General features: G+C 44.9%; 1 protein-coding gene across 2 annotated transcripts in view; it reads left to right on the forward strand.

Annotated features, from left to right (window-relative positions):
* The window catches only part of LOC137380213 (solute carrier family 26 member 6-like), a 117,604-nt gene that overhangs the window by 20,639 nt on the left and 77,087 nt on the right, over positions 1–19,878 (forward strand). The window contains exon 1 of one of the 2 annotated variants that reach the window (XM_068052018.1): positions 9,205–9,300. The exons of the other annotated variant lie outside the window; for it this stretch is intronic. The gene's annotated coding sequence lies outside the window, so the exon portion shown is untranslated. Of the gene's footprint in view, positions 1–9,204; positions 9,301–19,878 lie in introns of those variants that run through there. 2 annotated transcript variants of the gene reach the window in all.

Below are 19,878 nucleotides of genomic sequence, written 5' to 3' on the forward strand. Positions count from 1 at the left end.
CCTTACTCCCCTCGGTATCCTTTGATGCATTTCATCTGGTCCTTGTGACTTAGTGACTTATCAACTTTAGGTACAGCCAGCCTATTTAACACCTCCTCTTTATCAATTTTTAGCCCATCCAGTGTCTCAACCTTCTCTTTCACTATGACTTTGGCAGCATCTTCTTCCCAGATAAAGTCAGATGCAAAGTACTCATTTAGTATCTCAGCCATGCCCCCTGCCTCCATGTGTAAATTCCCTTTTTGGTCCCTAATCAACCCCATTCTTCCTTTTATCACCGTTTTACTATTTATATGCCTATAGAAGACTTTGGGATTCCCTTTTGTGTTAGCTGCCAGTCTCTTCTCATACTCTATGTTTCTCATTTCTTTTTTCACTTCTCCTCTGAGCTTTCTATATTCAGCCTGGTTCTCAATTATCCACCTGACATCTGTCATATGCACCCTTTTACTGCTTCATCTTACTCTCTATCTCTTTCATCATCCATTGAACACTGGATTTATTTGTCCTACCTTTCCACTTTGTGGGAATATACCTCGACTGTACCTAAACTATCTCCTCTGTCACAGTTTTGCCTACCGATCCTTCATTCCAATTTACCTGGGCCAAATCTGTTCTCACCCCATTAAAGTTGGCCCTCCCCCAATTGATTACTTTTACTCTGAATTGCTCCTTGCCCTTTTCCGTAGTCAACCGAAACCTTATGATATTATGATCACTGTCCCCTAAATATTCCCCACTGACACTTGATCCACTTGTCCCACCTCATTCCCCAGAACCAGATCCAGCAATGCCCCCTAACTAGTTGGGCCAGAAACATACTGATATAGAAAATTCTCCTGAACACACTTCAGAAACTCTACCCTTTACGCTTTTAATTTCCCAGTCTATAATAGGATCATTAAAGTCCCCCATTAGAACTACTCCATAATTCTCGTACCTCTCTATAATTTCCTTACAAATTTGTTCCTGTATATCTTTCCCACTAGTTGATGGATTCTCGAATACACCCAGCACTGTAATGGCACCTCTATTGTTTCTTAGCTCTAGCCGAATAGATTCTGTCCTTGACCCCTCCAGGACATCCTTTCTCTCCAGCACTGTAATGTTCTCCTTAATCAATACTGCTACCCCTCCTTTTTTCTCTTCCCTGTCTTTCCTGAACACCTTGTATCCAGGAATATTTAGTATCCGGTATTGCCCTTTTTTGAGACAGGTTTCCGTTATCGCCACAACATCATATTCCCATGTGGCTATCTGTTCCTGCAGCTCACCAACCTTATTTATCACTCTCTGCGCATTAACATACGGGCACAATTAACAAAATTTAGACATTCCCTCTTACTCTCACTCAACCTAATACCTTATTATTTCCTACTCTAGTACTATCTATTTCTCTCCCAATTCTCTGGGCACCTTGTTTTTCCTCTCTGATAGTACCTCCTGGTTCCCACACCACTGCCCAGTTAGTTTAAACCCTCCCCATTAGCAGTAACAAATCACTCCACAAGGATATTGGTTCCAGCTCTGTTCAAGTGTAGCCCATCCAGCCTGTACAGGTCCCATCTCCCCCAGAATTGGTCCCAATGTCCCAGGAATTTAAAGCCCTCCCTCCTGCTCCATCTTTCCAGTCATGCATTCATCTGCTCTATCCTTCTATTTCTATACTCACTAGGATGCGTCATCAGGAGTAATCGGAGATTACTACCTCTGAGGTCCTGCTTGCTAGTTTCTTCACTAGTCCCTAAACTCTGCCTGCAGGACCTCATCTCTCCTTTCTACTTATGTTGATGGTACCGATATGAACCACAACTGTTGGCTGTTTACCCTGTCCCCTCAGAGGGCTCTGGAGTCGCTCAACGACATCCTTGACCCTGGCACCAGGAAGGCAACATACCATCCTGGATTCACATCTGTGATCGCAGAAACACCTGTCTGTTCCCCTAACTATCAAATCCCCTATCACTATTGATTTCCCAATCTTCCTCCTGCTCCCTGTCCAGCTGAGCCAGTCATGGTTCTATCAACTAGGCTCTGGCTGCACTCCCCAGAGGAACAATCACTCTCACCAGTATTCAGAACTGAATAGTAGTTGGAGTGTAAGATGCACTCAGGGGATTATTGCACTACCTCCTTGGCTGCCTGGACGTCAGCCATCCCCTCTTTGCCTGCATACCCTTAAGCTGTGAGGTGACCATCTCCAGAAAAGTGCTATCCACAAAACTCTCAGCCTTGTGGATGCACTGCGGTGACGACAGCTGTGCTGAAGTTCTGAAACCCAGAGCTGGAGCTGCTGCAGCTGATGACACTTCCTGCACATGTGGTCGTCCAAGACACAAGAAGCATCCTGGAGTTCCCACATGGAACAGGATGCACATTCTTAATAAACTAGCTTATTTACACATTTCAGTATTCCATGGTTTCACATCAAACATATAAACATGTAATCAATCGGTGTAGAGATAAATATTTTGAAGAGTTAGAAGAGGAATAGCATATATATATAGCCTGTGGCATAGTGAAGTAGAATTACTGAGGGGTTGGGCAGGCTAAATTTATGAAACACGTCTGTATCTTTCACAAATGTTGGTCAGGGAAAGATTAGGGTAGCTTTGTTGATCAAATCTGATGTCTATTCTCCTGACAGTCAGAAGGTACTTGCATGGTGGGGGTGGAAGGAGCTAGAGGAAGGGGATTTGGGCATCTGCCCTTGAACAGTAACTTATTTACCATGATTTGTTGAAAGCAAGAGAGGACCATTCTGTCTTTCTCTCTCTCACTCACGTTCTCTCTGACTTTCTCTGTTTCCTGAGAGAGAATTCACTGGGGACATATTACTGTCTGCAGATCTTAATTTTGGATAATTAATGACTCTGGCATTCCTTTGGAATACTAGACTATTCCCTGAAGCTAAGTGTGCACATGTGGCTGTGTTTTGCTGCCTTCCTTTTTGAGTCCCTAGTTGGCATGAGTTAGTAATGAGGCACAGCTGATGCATGGGCCTGTTGGTAATGTCATGTCTTGCTTCATTGCAATGGTTTGTTTAGTGCCACTGACTTGGAGAGCGACTCTGGAGAGTTTTAATCTGTGTATAACCTGACTCCAATGCAGTTTCAAAGCACATTGATGCTCTGGTCACCAGAGTCTTTTGACTCCAGTATGAATTTGGATTTCAGATTTCTGACAGTCTAACAATGTATTCTACTCTGAAGTTGAATTTATTGCAAGAGCACATCTGAATAAAAAGGAGTAGTGACATCCAAATAGTCCAATTTGTTCCCAGCAACTGTATCCAACAACTATACAAAGGGTCACAACTAAGATTTTGCAGTTTGAACGATGGCTTGGGGCCCATCACAAGTTCTTATTTGCTCGAGGTACTCTTTGCGGACGTTTCCAACAATTGTTACAATCACTTGTTTCATCAATACCGGCCCTATTGAATCTGATTTAATTGATTGGGAATGCATTATTTATTTTTGGATTTGAGGTCTCTGTATTTCAATTGTAAAGTTAAGAAATTCAACTTTCATTGTGTGGTGAGCTTTCTACAAGGCAGCCCTTGTATTCTCTGTCACTGGGAGAACCTGAATTTAGATTGTGTCCTGTTACTTTTCTCAGGATATCCTTAACAAAAAGAAAGACTTGCATTTATATAGTGCCTTTCACAACCTCAGGACAGCTTAAAGCCCTTTACAGCCATTCAGGTACTTTTGAAGTGTAGCCAACTGTTTTTATGCACTTTGCTGTTTCTGGAATGCACTTTGCAGACAATTTATTCATTTTTGAAGTGCAATTACTTTTGCTATGTAAGTAAACAGCAGCATTTTTAACTCATTTATGGGATGTGGGCATCACTGGCCAGGCCAGCATTTATTGCCCATCTATAATCGCACTTGAGAAGGTGGTGGTGAGCTGCCTTCTTGAACAACTGCAGTCCATGTTTGGTAGGTACACCCACAGTGCTGTTAGGAAGGGAGTTCCAGGATTTTGACCCAGCGATAGTGAAAGAACGGCGATATAGTTCCAAGTCAGGATGGTGTGTGACTTGGAGGGAAACTTGCAGATGGCCGTGTTGCCATGCAATTGCTGCCCTTGACCTTCGAGTTGGTAGAGCTTGTGGGTTTGGAAGGTGCTGTCTAAAGAGCCTTGGTGAGTTGCTGCTGTGCATCTTGTAGATGGTACATACTGCTGCCAGTGTGGTGGAGGGAGTGAATGTTTGTGGATGGGGTGCCAATCAAGCAGGCTGCTTTGTCCTGGATGGTGTCGAGCTTCTTGAGTGTTGTTGGAGCTGCACCCATCCAGGCAAGTGGAGAGTATTCTATCACACTCCTGACTTGTGCCTTGTAGATGGTGGACAGGCTTTGAGGAGTCAAGAGGTGAGTTACTTGCCGCAGGATTCCTGGCCTCTGACCTGCTCTTGTAGCCACAGTATTTACATAGCTACTCCAGTTCAGTTTCTGGTCAATGGTAACCCCTAAGATGTTGATAGTGGGGGATTCAGCAATTGTAATGCCATTGAATGTCATGGGGAGATGGTTAGATTCTCTCTTGCTGGAGATGGTCATTGCCTGGCACTTGTGTGGTGCGAATGTTACTTGCCACTTATCAGCCCAAGCCTGGCTGATGTTCAGGTCTTGTTGCATATGGACATGGGCTGCTTCATTATCTGAGGAGTCGTGAATGGTGCTGAACATTGTGCAATCATCAGCAAACATCCCCACTTCTGACGTTATGATTGAAAGAAGGTCATTGATGAAGCAGCTGAAGACGGTTGGACCTAGGACACTACCCTGAGGAACTCCTGCAGTGATGTCCTGGGACTGCGATGATTGACCTCCAACAACCACAACCATCTTCCTTTGTTCTAAGTATGTCTCCAACCAGCAGAGAGTTTTCCCCCTGATTCCCATTGACTTCAGTTTTGCTAGGGCTCCTTGATTCCATACTCGGTCAAATGCTGCCTTGATGTCAAGGGCAATCACTCTCACCTCTTGAGTTCACCTCTTTTTTCCATGTTTGGTCCAAGGCTGTCATGAGGTCAGGAGCTGAGTGACCTTGGCGGAACCCAAACTGAGCGTTACTGAGCAGATTATTGCTAAGCAAGCTATTTTGAAACTATTTTGCAGACAGTAAAGTTCCACAAACAGCAATGACAATTTAATCCATTTTTGGTTCGTTGAGGGAGAAAGGTTGCCCAGACCAGCAGCCCTGTCCACCCGAGCAAGCAGACATCTCAGTGGCATAACATCTCATCTGAAAAAAAACACCTCCAGCAGTGTGGCACTCTCTCAGTACTACACTGTGTTATCAGAATACATTGTGTCAATGGGGATGATTTGTATTAAATCTGCTGTCTGACAGATGAAAGTGCTACCAGTGAGCCAAATATAAACATATAAACAAACAAATGGGGAATTTCCTCGGAGCTACTCCCATTCCACTTTGCTGGAAGTGGGGAAGAAATGTAGTAACCTATTTAAACAGGGCTTCCTCCACATTTTGTCAAAGTTTCAGTAGCAGAGCTCTGAGGAATTTCCTGATCTTATCTTTACACAGGCCATGGCTTTACACACCACTGCTTCTCTCTGACTAAATCCACCCAAAACATTGGATAGATGAAAACACACACACACACACACACACAGTAGATTGGCAGGAAAATATATAGTCACATATAGTAACAAGAGGAGGCGACTCCACAAATATCCCCATCCTCAATGATGGAGGAGCCCAGCACATCAGTGCAAAAGACTAGGCTGAAGTATCCGCAACAATCTTCAGCCAGAAGTGCCAACTGGATGATCCATCTCAGCCTCCTCCTGAGGTCACCAGCAGAACAGATGCCAGTCTTCAGACAATTCGATTCACTCTAAGTGCGATTGAGAAATGGCTGAAGGCACTGGATACTGCAAAGGCTATGGGCCCTGACAATATTCCAGCAATAGTACTGAAGACTTGTGCTCCAGAACTGGCCATGCCCCTAGCCAAGCTGTTCCAGTACAGCTACAACACTACATCTATCCAGCAATCTGGAAAATTGCCTAGGTATGTCCTGTACACATAAAGCAAGCCAAATTCAATCTGGCCAGTTACCGCCCCATCAGTCTACACTCGATCATCAACATAGTGATGGAAGGGGTCGTCAACAGTGCTATCAGGCAGCACTTACTCAGCAATAACCTGCTCACTGACACTCAGTTTGGGTTCCGTCAGGGCCACTCAGCTCCTGACCCCATTACTGTATTGGTCCAAATATGGACAAAAGAGCTGAACTCCAGAGGTGAGGTAAAAGTGACTGCCCTGGACATCAAGGCAGCATTTGACCATTTGTGACATCAAGGAGCGCTAGCAAAACTGGAGTCAATGGAAATAAGGGGGAAAACTCTCCACTGGTTGGAGTCATACCTAGCACAAAGGAAGATGGTTATGGTTGTTGGAGGTTAATCATCTAAGTCCCAGTACATCACTGCAGGAGTTCCTCAGGGTAGTGTCCTAGGCCCAACCATCTTCAGCTGCTTCACCAATGACCTTCCCTCAATCATAAGGTCAGAAGTGGGGACGTTCGCTGATGATTGCACAATGTTCAGCACCATTCGTAACTCCTCAGATACTGAAGCAGTCCATGTAGAAATGCAGCAAGACTTGGACCAATATCCAGGCTTGGGCTGATAAGTGGCAAGTAACATTTGTGCCACACAAGTGCCAGGCAATGACCATCTCAAACAAGAGAGATTCCAACCATCTCCCAGGATACAGTGTTGCAAACTAGGTGACCATCCTAAGCTGCCAGCAAAGTCATCCTCTTTTTTAAAAATGTCTTTTAAAACAAATTCAGATCTCCAGTCAATAGATTAAAGAAAATTATCATTCAACAAAGCACATTGGCGTACAACCTCCCCACTACACAAAATGAAATGCGACAACAAGAACATTTCATTATGAGGTCACAAATTAAAAAGGAAATGTATACACACACACTCATCAGTCTCACTGTCATAGCCATGCTCTGGTTTAGTTTTTTTATATCCATGATTGTGCATGAGCACAACTGGGGAATTCCAACTGCTCTGACTAGGCTCAATCAGCTTGTGCTCCAGCATATACTAAATTTCCTTGTGTATTTCTACAATATCTTCCTTTTCTAGTTCTCAAGATCAGTGAACTCAGTGCTGGATTCCAAGTTGTTCCTAACGTTGTGAAGATCACCCACTGCTTTTTGTTAATGTTTTTTCTGTGCTGCACCAGGCCAACAGTTTGCTTTGCATTTGCAAATCAATTGTCACCTAGTAAAATGGTGACTACATTTGTGTGGATTAGCTGTCCTGGCATAAATGCAAGTGGGCCAAATGGCACCATAACATCATAAGACACTTTATCAGGCAAAGTTTTAAGCTTGCTTTGAAGTGCTTCATAGTCATAATCCAATGTTGGATTTTTTTTCCTTGTGGCTTGAGACCACCTATCAATTTCCTCCTGCATCTCTTCCTGTTGTTCCAGCTCATCCAGTCTGGTCCACAATTCCTCCTCAGTTAGGATACTTGACTTGCAGTCACCACCACTATCACCACCCTCCAAATCTGCCACTAAAACCTTTTCGGGCTTAAGGTTTTCCTGTGGCTTATGAGCTTTTCAGTGTCTCCCTTCAGAATTTAAAACTTTATTTTCTAGGTCTTCAGTCTGAATTTCCTCCCGATCCTGGGTCAGCTCCTGGGACCTAGTCAATAAGGATTTTGTTTTATGGGAGGGGTCTCTCCTACATCCAATCGTGTAGGGTTAAGGTTGTGCACCTAGGATATCCCTGCAGTTCCCTTTGAACGCTGTGAGCAGGCTTGTTCAGTCTCCTCTCTGTTCTGTCATTAAATTGGAGAGATAGTATGAAGCATTTCTTCACACAAAGGGCAGAGCAAATCAGAGCAGCTGTTGAGGCTGGGGGATGGATGGGGGGGATCAATTGAAAATTTAAAAACTGGCAAGGGTATTGAGGGCTATGGAACCAAGGCGGGTAAACAGAGGCAAAACAGCCATGATCTAATAGAGTGTGGATCAAACTTGAGGGGCTGAATGGTCTTCTCCATTTTTGATGTTTCTAAACCTAAAGAACAGGAATATGCTAAAAATATGAACATATATGAAAAAACTATTTCAATTATTGTGCATTTTAATGTATTGCAATGCACTGCCATATTGATAAATCTAAACCATTGACTACATTGACTACATGTTGAATGTAGAATTCCCCATTTAGTCCTAAAAATGGTCTTTGACACCAAGAGTGGAATTTTACGCTCTCTCCCCCCACCCCAGCGGGTTTGGAGGCAGGTTGAGCATAAAATTGGTGGGATGCTGGCAGGGGGGTTGGGGAGGGGTGGGGGGGGGAGGTGGGGTTTGCTGCCACCATCCCACCTCGGCCAAAATTTAGTCCGTGGCGGGAAGGCCTGTGAATGGCCTGCCTGCCCTGCTGCCAATTGAGACCCTAAAAAGGGAATTAACCCCCAATTAAGGACCTCTTCCTGCCACAGCCACAATTACCCATGCAATGGGCAGCCCTGTCGCTAAATGGGAAGCACCGTAGGAAAATAGTGCAGGCTGCTTCCCGGCTCCGGGGTGGTGGGGGCGGGGGGCGGTGGTTGGTGGGATTCCCTCATTCAAAGGCACTTAGTGCCTGAATGAGGGACCCAGCATCAGGAAGGGGGGGCCCTTGCTGCTGACCCCTTCCCCCCCTCAGCCACGACGCCCACTCCACGAGACCCCTCCCACCCTGACCTATCTGAGGCCCAGCTCCAGTGACACTCCTCAGCCTCTAGGACATTCACCTCTAGCCACAGGCTCTGCCTCCGCAGTGGCACTGCAGCTGTCGGCCTCTGATTGGCCGGCAGATCTCCAAGGGCGGGGGGTCCTGATGACGGGGTCCTAAATCCTATGGAAGACCCGCCAATGTCCACTTAAATGCCTGATTGACCCTAAATTTGGTGGGCCTTCCAGAAAAGAGGCAATATGGGGATCTCAGCTTCGGTTTCTCCTGATGTCAAGACCCCCAGCCCCCACCAGCATAAAATTACTCCCATTTCTTCCAGGCTCGCATGAGCTATTTAAGTCACCAATTACACATTCCCATAAATTGACAGCTCAAAGGTTGGGAGTTATCTTTGATCAGAAGCAAATTAACTTAAAGTGCAATCCAATGTGTGTGGGAGCGAACACAAGAGTAGCAAGAAAGAAACTGGTACTAATCTCTTTCAAAGCAGCAAGAAGACAAAGGCTGGTTCTAACATCCTAATTGAAGACCCCTAACCCAAGGTATAGTTCTTCATTTATTAATTTGATTTAACCTTAATCTTAGCAGATTTCACTGCCTTCAGCTTCAACTTGGATTAACTGACAAGATCTTGAAACGCCGCAGGCAGGACTAGAGTTATCATAAAATTGTGAAGTAATTGGCTGCGACATTATCATGTTTGTACTTTTCAGAGGTTGCTAAGATTTGGGGAATTGCAAATTACGGAACAGGAGAAATAAAGGGCAGAAGATAACTTAGTGAGTCTGCATTTATTGTAGCTCGAGACTGTTCTAAAGGAACTTTACTGCCAATATCTCAAAGGCTAATCTGTCATTCATATTTCCTTCAGCATATTTCAGAGAGGATTTCAGTGTGTTTTTACCTTTAAGTATTACTATATTGAGTAACAATAAAGACAGAACTAGCATACATAAATTACTGTTCAAAGGTGGTTTGTTGAGTGAGTTGTTGCTCCAAGTAATTCTGGAATAAACTAGTCAGACTGCAGCTAGAGTACTACATACAGTTCTTGTTCATTGCATTACAGGAAGAATATGATTACACTAGAGAGAGTACAGAGGAGATTTATGAGGATGTTGCCAGGACTGGAGAATTTTAGCTATGAGGAAGGATGGGGTTTTATAGAGTCATAGAGAGATACAACACTGAAACAGGCCCTTCGGCCCACTGAGTCTGTGCCAACCAACAACCGCCCATTGATACTAATCCTACATTAATCCCAAATTCCCTACCACATCCCCACAGTTCTCCTACCACCTACCTACACTAGGGGCAATTTACCTATCAACCTGCAAGTCTTTGGCTGTGGGAGGAAACCGGAGCACCCGGCGGAAACCCACACGGTCACAGGGAGAACTTGCAAACTCCGCACAGGCAGTACCCAGAACTGAACCTGGGTCGCTGGAGCTGTGAGGCTGCAGTGCTAACCACTGTGCTACTGTGTCACCCCAATTTTTCTTTGCAACAGAGAAGTCTGAAGGGAGTTTAACTGAGGTTTAAAAAAAATTAAGAGGCCTAAATAGAGTGGAGAGGGAGTCCTGTTTCCCTTAGCAGAGAGATCAATAACCGGAGGGCATAGTTTTAAAATAATTGGCAGAAGGATTAGAGGGAAGTTGAGGAGAGAATTTTTTCACCCAGAGGGTGGTGGGGTTCTGGAACTCACTGCCTGAAAGGGTGATAGAGGCCAAAATTCTCATTGCATTTAAAAAGTACTTGTATTATGCACTTGAAGTACTATAACCTACAGTGCTATGGACTAAGAGCTGGAAAGCAGGATTAGGCTGGATAGCTCTTTTTCAGCCGGCACAGGCACGACGGACCAAAGGGCCTCCTTCTGAGCTGTAAATTTTCTATGTTTCTACATTTCTGAACATTGGTACAGAGCTGTCTGTGCAGGAATTTGCTGTACTCCCCGGAAAGAGCAACACCTATGCCGCAAGATTGCTGCATAACAACAAGTGTAAATATGGACTGAAATGACGATGTAACTGATCAATGTTTGGCTGCATACCATGACTACAGTTATGCCTGCTATGCTATGAGAACGTACATAAGGTGTGATATATGAAGTTGAATTGGCCACTGCTGAATTTGCTAGCTTGAGCTTTGTGGGAACGCAAAGGTTAAGGGAGTGGACGTAGTGAGGAAGAGCTGGGCAATTCACTTGTGCAAGCAAACCCTTAACAGAAATCAATATGGAGTGTTCTGTGTGCTGCATTACTAAGACAGGATACAAGCAATAAAATAACCAAAATCCTGTAATTATAAGGATCAGGTCTGGGGTCTGTTCTTATCGCAAACATTCCAATGGTACAAATACCTATGATTATCAAAACACTGGCAGGATGAACCTCATTAAGGGAATCTTATAACTTCTTCCGGTTCCATGGTCATTATTACGGTCAGGGGAGTGAGAAGCCATGAAACACTGTGAAGGAAGACACCTGGGTGATTGAGAGGTAACATCACCCATAACCACTCTCAGAGATGACCATGCAGGGAATAACCAAACCCTGATCGCCACAGGTTCTGAATATGTGTACAGAGGGGTAGAAGAAAGGCCTACCTTCCTTTGTTCTTCGCTCTACAGCTGGACCATTGGCCAATGCGCCAAAAGTTATATCTTTTCCCACGGGTGTCTGACCAGCGTTCCAGGTGTAAACAGAGACTAATGGGGACCAGCTGGGCTGGCTAAAAGAAAAGCTTGTGAGTATCATTCAGGGAACATGCAACTCTCCAGTCTCCTGGATGAGATAAAGTAGAAAGCTGGAGGGGAAATGCCAGTTTTCTGTGGTTGAGGTGAAGAGATTGAAGGGCAAGGCTGGGGATTGTGTGGAAGATTCAGCTTTGTGGGTATCATCTCGACAACTGGATGTGTAAACCTTGGATCTCATAGTTTAAAGTAAGGCAGGCGAGCTGTCCTGTGGATTGGGAAGATTCAGCTTCTGTGGGGTATTTATAAAATGAGAACATAACTGAATTGAAAGAGGTCAGTTTGTGAGTTTTGTTTCCCATTGATAGGGTCATGCATGGTGTTATTCGCTTGTTCATCAGCTATCAGTGTGCTATTCACATCCTTGTGATTCTGAAGCATAGTTCAATAGTTAGTTCAAGAATTTTGTAATCCTATACCTTTGCCAGTGTCATTATTTATTCTATTCAAATCTGAATCCTCGTAACAGTCCACGTGTCACACAAGGAAAGAAATGTAATTGTCAGTTGTCTCCTGCTCCTGGTCCTACCCCTACCCCAGCTAAGATGTTGGGAGAGCGATTTACTGGGTCCTCCTCTCACTTTGTGGAACTGCTGTTTTTTTTTTAAGAACAGCAGAAGTGGCCAGAGTTGGAGGAGTAGACAGTTCTGGTGGGGGGCTGGCAAGCTGGAGGAGGTTGTAGAGATAGGGAGGGACAAGGGCATAAAGGAATATTGTTATGAAGATGCTTCTATATTTTTCATTAAGTATTTTTTGAGCATTCATATTTAAATTGTGGAGATGGTTTCATTGGAAGGCTGAAGATTTCATAAATGCTGGACCTTGCTTTGTTGCTGACAGTTCACTGAAAGGACACTAAGATGTTGTTTGAAAACAACCTGTGCTGGAAATCATGTGCTTTAAGCTCAATAAACAACAGAAACCTTGGTGACCTGGGGAAGATGTTCACAGAGAAGCCACATGTCAAGGTTTATGGAGGTCAGGAGGTTAACTTTCTGTTTGGGGTTTGGATATTGTTTTCAGTTCAGTTGGGGTGTGAACTGTTTTGAAGACAGTTGGTGTTTTGCCTGCCAAGGAAAAAGAAACCACCCAACTTGTCTCTTTCTCTACCTCTTTGAAGAAACCCTGCAAAGATCCAGTGTGGGAGAGCTAAAATCCCAGGTGCTGCTTCTCTCCTGAGAAGCTGGAAAAACCTTCCCAAGTAATTCTCAATGCCTTCTGAAAAGAACTGCTTTAGAACAGATCCCAGTGCCTGTCTCTGTATACCCAGACTCCAGACCAAAAGGGACAACTGACTTCCTTCCATATCTTTTTTTTTCCTTCAAGAATTAGCTAGTATTTGGTCAACGTGTTCTTTTTTTGTCTTTTTTTGTAATAGACCTCTGCAGAGAGATTTTCTGTATTTTTTTCAATGTGTGTGTGAGTGTGTGTATGTGGGGAACTTAAAAAGGGAACTTTCATATTTCAATCTGTGTTAATCCTTTGCTTCATTACTGGATAAATCTTATTTGATAATAAACTGATAATTTTGCTGTTTATTCAAGAAATCTGGTTGATGTATTTTATTCTGGGAAAAAGAGTAGAATATATGATTGACCACATTGGTAACTGGGCAAACATTTAAATATATGTTGTGACCTGTGGAGAAGTGGAACTAGAAAAGACAGTGCACTCCTCCCACCTCAGTCACAACAATATATATAAAGGATCAGAATTCTAAATTGGAGCTGTTTGATGGCCAGATCAGGAGCCAATGTAGGTCAGCAATGACAGGAGTGATGGGGAAACAGGACTTGATACATGGCAGGGTAAGGGCAGCAGAGTTTTGGATGAGCTGATGTTTACAGAGCCTGGAGAATGAGCAGCCGGCCAGGAGAGCATCAAAATAGTTGAGTCTGGAGGTACAAATGGATGAAAGTTTCAGCAGGGGAGGCGTGGCGTAGTGGTATTGCCACTGGACTGGTAACCCAGTATGGCTCTGGGGACATGGGTTTGAATCCCGTGACAGAAAGTGGAAATTGAATTCAATTAATAAATCTGGAATTTAAAAAGCAAGTCCAATGATGGCTATGAAACCATTGTCGATTGTTGTAAAAACCCATCTGGTTCATTACTGTCCTTTAGGGACATTACCTGGTCTGGCCTACATGTGACACCAGACCCACAGCAATCTGGTTGACTCTGAAATGGCCGAGCAAGTCACTCAGTTTTATTAAACCACTACAAAGTCAATAAGGAATGAAACCGGACAGACCACCCGGCATCGACCTCGGCACCCAGCAAACCCCGCCCTGCAAAGTCCTCCTTACGAACATCTGGGGGTTTGTGCCAAAATTGGGAGAGCTGTCCCACAGACTAGTCAAGCAACAGCCTGACATAGTCATACTCAAGGAATCATACCTCACAGACAATGTCCCAGATGCCACCATCACCATCCCCGGGTATGTCCTGTCCCACTGGCAGGACAGACCCAGCAGAGGTGGCAGCACAGTGGTATATAGTTGGGAGGGAGTTGCCCTGGGAGTCCTCAACATTGACTCCTGACCCCATGAAATCACATGGCATCAGGCCAAACATGGGCAAGGAAATCTCCTGCTGTTTACCACCTAGCACCTGCCGTCAGCTGATGAGCCAGTACTCCTCCATGTTGAACACCACTTGGAGAAAGCACCGAGGGTGTTAAGGGTGCAGAATGTACTCTGGGTGGGGGATTTCAACGTCCATCACCAACAGAGGCTCGCGAGCACCACTGCTGGCTGAGTCCTGAAGGACATAGCTGCAAGCCTGGGTCAACGGCAGGTGGTGAGGGAACCGACAAGAGGGAAAAACATACGACCTCGTCCTCACCGATATGCCTGTCACAGATGCACAGTGTAACAGGTAAGGCAGATGAACTTAGAGCTTGGATTAGTACTTGGAACTATGATGTTGTTGCTATTACAGAGACTTGGTTGAGGGAAGGACAGGATTGGCAGCTAAATGTTCCAGGATTTAGAAGCTTCAGGCGGGATAGAGGGGGATGTAAAAGGGGTGGGGGAGTTGCATTACTGGTTAAGGAGAATATCACAGCTGTACTGCGGGAGGACACCTCGGAGGGGTCATGCAGCGAGGCAATATGGGTGGAGCTCAGGAATAGGAAAGGTGCAGTCACGATGTTGGGGGTTTACTACAGGCCTCCCAACAGTCAGCGGGAGGTAGAGGAGCAGATATGTAGACAGATTTTGGAAAGATGTAAAGGTAACTGGGTTGTAGTGGTGGTTGATTTTAACTTCCCCTATATTGACTGGGACTCACTTAGTGCTAGGGGCTTCGATGGGGCAGAATTTGTAAGGAGCATCCAGGAGGGCTTCTTGAAACAATACGTAGATAGTCCAACTAGGGATGGGGCCGTACTGGACCTGGTATTGGGGAATGAGCCTGGCCAGGTGGTCGACATTTCAGTAGGGGAGCATTTCGGGAACAGTGACCATAATTCCATAAGTTTTAAGGTACTTGTGGATAAGGATAAGAGTAGTCCTCGGGTGAAGATGTTAAATTGGGGGAAGGCTAATTATCACAATATTAGGCAGGAACTGAAGAATTTAGATTGGGGGCGGCTATTTGAGGGTAAATCAACATCTGACATGTGGCAGTCTTTCAAACGTCAGTTGATTAGAATCCAGGACCAGCATGTTCCTGTGAGGAAGAAGGATAAGTTTGGCAAGTTTCGGGAACCTTGGATAACGCGGGATATTGTGAGCCTAGTCAAAAAGAAAAAGGAAGCATTCATAAGGGCTGGAAGGCTAGGAACAGATGAATCCCTTGAGGAATATAAAGACAGTAAGAAGGAACTTAAGCAAGGAGTCAGGAGGGCTAAAAGGGGTCATGAGAAGTCATTGGCAAACAGGATTAAGGAAAATCCCAAGGCTTTTTATACATATATAAAAAGCAAGAGGGTAACTAGGGAAAGGGTTGGCCCACTCAAGGACAGAGAAGGGAATCTATGTGTGTAGCCAGAGGAAATGGGCGAGGTACTAAATGAGTACTTTGCATCAGTATTCACCAAAGAGAAGGACTTGGTGGATGATGAGCCTAGGAAAGGGAGTTTAGATAGTCTCAGTCATCTCATTATCAAAAAGGAGGAGGTGTTGGGTGTCTTGCAAAGCATTAAGGTAGATAAGTCCCCAGGGCCTGATGGGATCTACCCCAGAATACTGAGGGAGGCAAGGGAAGAAATTGCTGGGGCCTTGACAGAAATCTTTGCATCCTCATTGGCTACAGGTGAGGTCCCAGAAGACCGGAGAATAGCCAGTGTTGTTCCTTTCTTTAAGAAGGGTAGCAAGGATTATCCAGGAAATTATAGGCAGGTGAGCCTTACGTCAGTGGTAGGGAAATTATTAGAGAGGATTCTTCGGGACAGGATTTACTCCCATTTGAAAACAAATGGACTTATTAGCAAGAGGCAGCATGCTTTTGTGAGGAGGAGGTCGTTTCTCTCTAATTTGATTGAGTTTTTTGAGGAAGTGACGAAGATGATTGATGAAGGAAGGGCAGTGGATGTTATCTATATGGACTTTAGTAAAGCCTTTGACAAGATCCCTCATGGCAGACTGGTACAAAAGGTGAAGTCACACGGGATCAGAGGTGAGCTGGCAAGATGGATACAGAACTGGCTCTGTCATAGAAGACAGAGGGTAGCAGTGGAAGGGTGCTTTTCTGAATGGAGGGATGTGAATAGTGGTGTTCCGCAGGGATCAGTGCTGGGACCTTTGCTGTTTGTAGTATATATAAATGATTTGGAGGAAAATGTAGCTGGTCTGATTAGTAAGTTTGCAGATGACACAAAGGTTGGTGGAGTAGCGGACAGTGATGAGGATTGTCAGAGGATACAGCAGGATATAGATCGGTTGGAGACTTGGGCGGAGAAATGGCAGATGGTGTTTAATCCGGACAAATTTGAGGTTATGCATTTTGGAAGGTCTAATGCAGGTGGGAAGTATACAGTAAATGGCAGAACCCTTAGGAGTATTGACAGGCAGAGAGATCTGGGTGTACAGGTCCACAGGTCACTGAAAGTGGCAACGCAGGTGGATAAGGTAGTCAAGAAGGCATACGGCATGCTTGCCTTCATCGGTCGGGGCAAAGAGTATAAAAATTGGCAAGTCATGCTGCAGCTGTACAGAACTTTAGTTAGGCCACACTTAGAATATTGCGTGCAATTCTGGTCACCACACTACCAGAAGAACGTGGAGGCTTTGGAGAGGGCACAGAAGAGGTTTACCAGGATGTTGCCTGGTCTGGAGGGCACTAGCTATGAGGAGAGGTTGGATAAACTCGGATTGTTTTCACTGGAACGACGGAGGTGGAGGGCCGACATGATAGAGGTTTACAAAGTTATAAGCGGCATGTACAGAGTGGATAGTCAGAAGCTTTTTCCCAGGGTGGAAGAGTCAGTTACTAGGGGACATAGGTTTAAGGTGCGAGGGGCAAATTTCAGAGGGGATGTGCGAGGCAAGTTCTTTACACAGAGGGTGGTGAGTGCCTGGAACTTGCTGCCAGGGGAGGTGGTGGAATCAGGTACCATAGAGACATTTAAAAGGCATCTTGACGAATACATGAATAGGATGGGAATTGAGGGATGCGGACCCCGGAAGTGCAGAAGGTTTTAGTTTAGGCAGGCATCAAGATCGGCGCAGGCTTGGAGGGCCGAATGGCCTGTTCCTGTGCTGTACTGTTCTTTGTATTGTTAGGAGTGATCATTGCACAGTCTTTGTAGAGACGAAGTCCCATCTTCACATTGAGGATACCCTCCACCGTGTTGTGTGGCACTACCACCATGCTAAATGGGTTAGATTTCGAACAGACCTAGCAACTCAAAACTGGGCATCCATGAGGCGCTGTGGGCCATCAGCAGCAGCAGAATTGTACTCATCTACAATCTGCAACCTCATGGCCCAGCATATCCCCCACTCTACCATTACCAGCAAACTGGGGAATTGACCCTGGTTCAATGAAGAGTGCAGGAGGGCATGCCAAGAGCAGCACCAGGCATACCTCAAAATGAGTTGTCAACCTGGTGAAGCGACAGCTGAGGACTACTTGCATGCCAAACAGCAGAAGCAGCATGTGATAGACAGAGCTAAGCAGTCTCACAACCAACGGATCAGTTCCAAGCTCTACAGTCCTGCCACATCCAGCCATGAATGGTGGTGGACAATTAAACAACTAACTGGAGGAGGAGGCTCCACAAACATCCCCATCCTCAATGATGGGGGAGCCCAGCACATCAGTGCAAAAGATAAGGCTGAAGCATTTGCAACAACGTTCAGCCAGAAGTGCCGACTGGATGATTCATCTCGGCCTTCTCCTGAAATCTGATTCACTCCATGTGATATCAAGAAACGACTGAAGGTATTGGATACTGCAAAGGCTAGGGGCCCTGACAGCATTCCGGCAATAGCACTGAAGATCTGTGCTCATAACCAAGGTGTTCCAGTACAGCTACAACATTGGCATCTACCCGACAATGTGAAAAATTGCCCAGGTATGTCCTATACACAAAAAGCAGGACAAATCCAACCCTGCTAATTACTGCCCCATCAGTCTACTCTCGATCATCAGCAAAGTGATGGAAGGGGTTGTTGACAGTACTATCACGTGGCATTTGCTTTGCAGTAACCTGCTCAGTGACGCTCAGTTTGGGTTCCGCCAGGGCCACTGAGCTCCTGACCTCATTACAGCCTTGGTTCAAACATGGACAAAAGAGCTGAACTCAAGAGGTGAGGTGAAAGTGACTGCCCTGGACATCAAGGCAGCGTTTGACCGAGTATGGCATCAAGGAGCCCTCGCAAAACTTGAGTCAATGGGAATCAGGGGGAAAACTCTCTGCTGGTTGGAGTCATCCCTAGTACAACGGAAGATGGTTGTGGTTGTTGGAGGTCAATCATCTCAACTCCAGGACATCATTGCAGGAGTTCCTCAGGGTAGTGTCCTCGGCCCAACCATCTTCAGCTGCTTCATCAATGACCTTCCTTCCATCTTAAGGTCAGAAATGGGGATGTTCACTGATGATTGCACAATGTTCAGAACCATTCAAAACTCCTCAAGTACTGAAGCAGTCTGTGTAGAAATGCAGCAAGACTTGGACAGTATCCAGGCTTGGGCTGACAAGTGGCAAGTAACATTTGTGCCACACAAGTGCCAGGCAATGACTAGCTCAAACAAGAGAGAATCTAACCATCTACCCTTGACATTCAATGGCATTACAATTGCTGAATCCCCCACTATCAACATCCTGGGTGTTACCATAGACCAGAAACTGAACAGGACCAGCCACATAAATACTGTGGCTACAAGAGTAGGTCAGAGGCTAGGAATCCTGCAGTGAGTAACTCACCTCCTGACTCCCCAAAGCCTGTCCACCATCTACAAGGCACTAGTCAGGAGTGTGATGGAATACTCTCCACTTGCCAGGATGGGTGTAGCTCCAACAACACTCAAGAAGCTCGACACTATCAATGCCCACATCCCATAAATGAATAAAAAAAAGCAGGTTCAGCTGAGGCAAAGGCAAGTAATGTTATGGAAGTGGGTGTAGGCGGTCTTTATGATGGAGAAGATATTGAGTTAAGAAACTCAGTTTGGTTTTGAATAGGACGTCAAGATTATGAATAATTCGGTACAACTTGAGACAAAAGCTGAAGAGTGGGATGAAATTAGAGGCAAGGGTACAGCATTTGTGGCCATGGTCAGGGCTGAGGGGGAGTAGTGGTAGTGGGGGGCTCTGTTCAAGATTCTGGCATCAGTCTTCCTGGAGTTAAGCTGGAGGAAATTGCAGTTTATCCAAATCATCTGAAGTGGCCTGTCAAGCACATCAATTATGCAAACATTAGAAGATGGTTCAGCAAATCAAGAGCTTGGGTAACAAATAAATGCCAGTTTTGCCACTTTCCTAAATATCAAGTTTTGTTCATTTAGTTTTCATTTATTAAACTGCAGGTAGTTGATTCCTATCCAATCACTAGTCCAATTAAAAATGTCCTGATGAAATCTCATTTTTAAAAACTCATATGAGGGTGAAATTGGTCTATGGCCACTGGGATTGAGAATTGGCATCCAGTTTTACATCCCTGCCTAATTCATCAAAGACCAAATTTATCTCACTAGTGTCATTTTTAATTACCAGGTCACTACATGCAGCAACATTCTTGGTGTGTTTGCGAAGATTTCCTTATTTGGTATTCCCACTACTACTTTACAATGAGTTGGCAATCGTGTTAGAAATACAATGAGGAAATTTTCATGTGCGTTTAGTGTTCCTACACATGGTGACCAGAGAAATTTACACCCTCCCTTCCCGCTCCCCACATACATTCCAAAATAGGAA

Source organism: Heterodontus francisci, chromosome 19, assembly GCF_036365525.1.
Source record: "Heterodontus francisci isolate sHetFra1 chromosome 19, sHetFra1.hap1, whole genome shotgun sequence".
Taxonomy (NCBI): Eukaryota; Metazoa; Chordata; class Chondrichthyes; order Heterodontiformes; family Heterodontidae; genus Heterodontus; species Heterodontus francisci.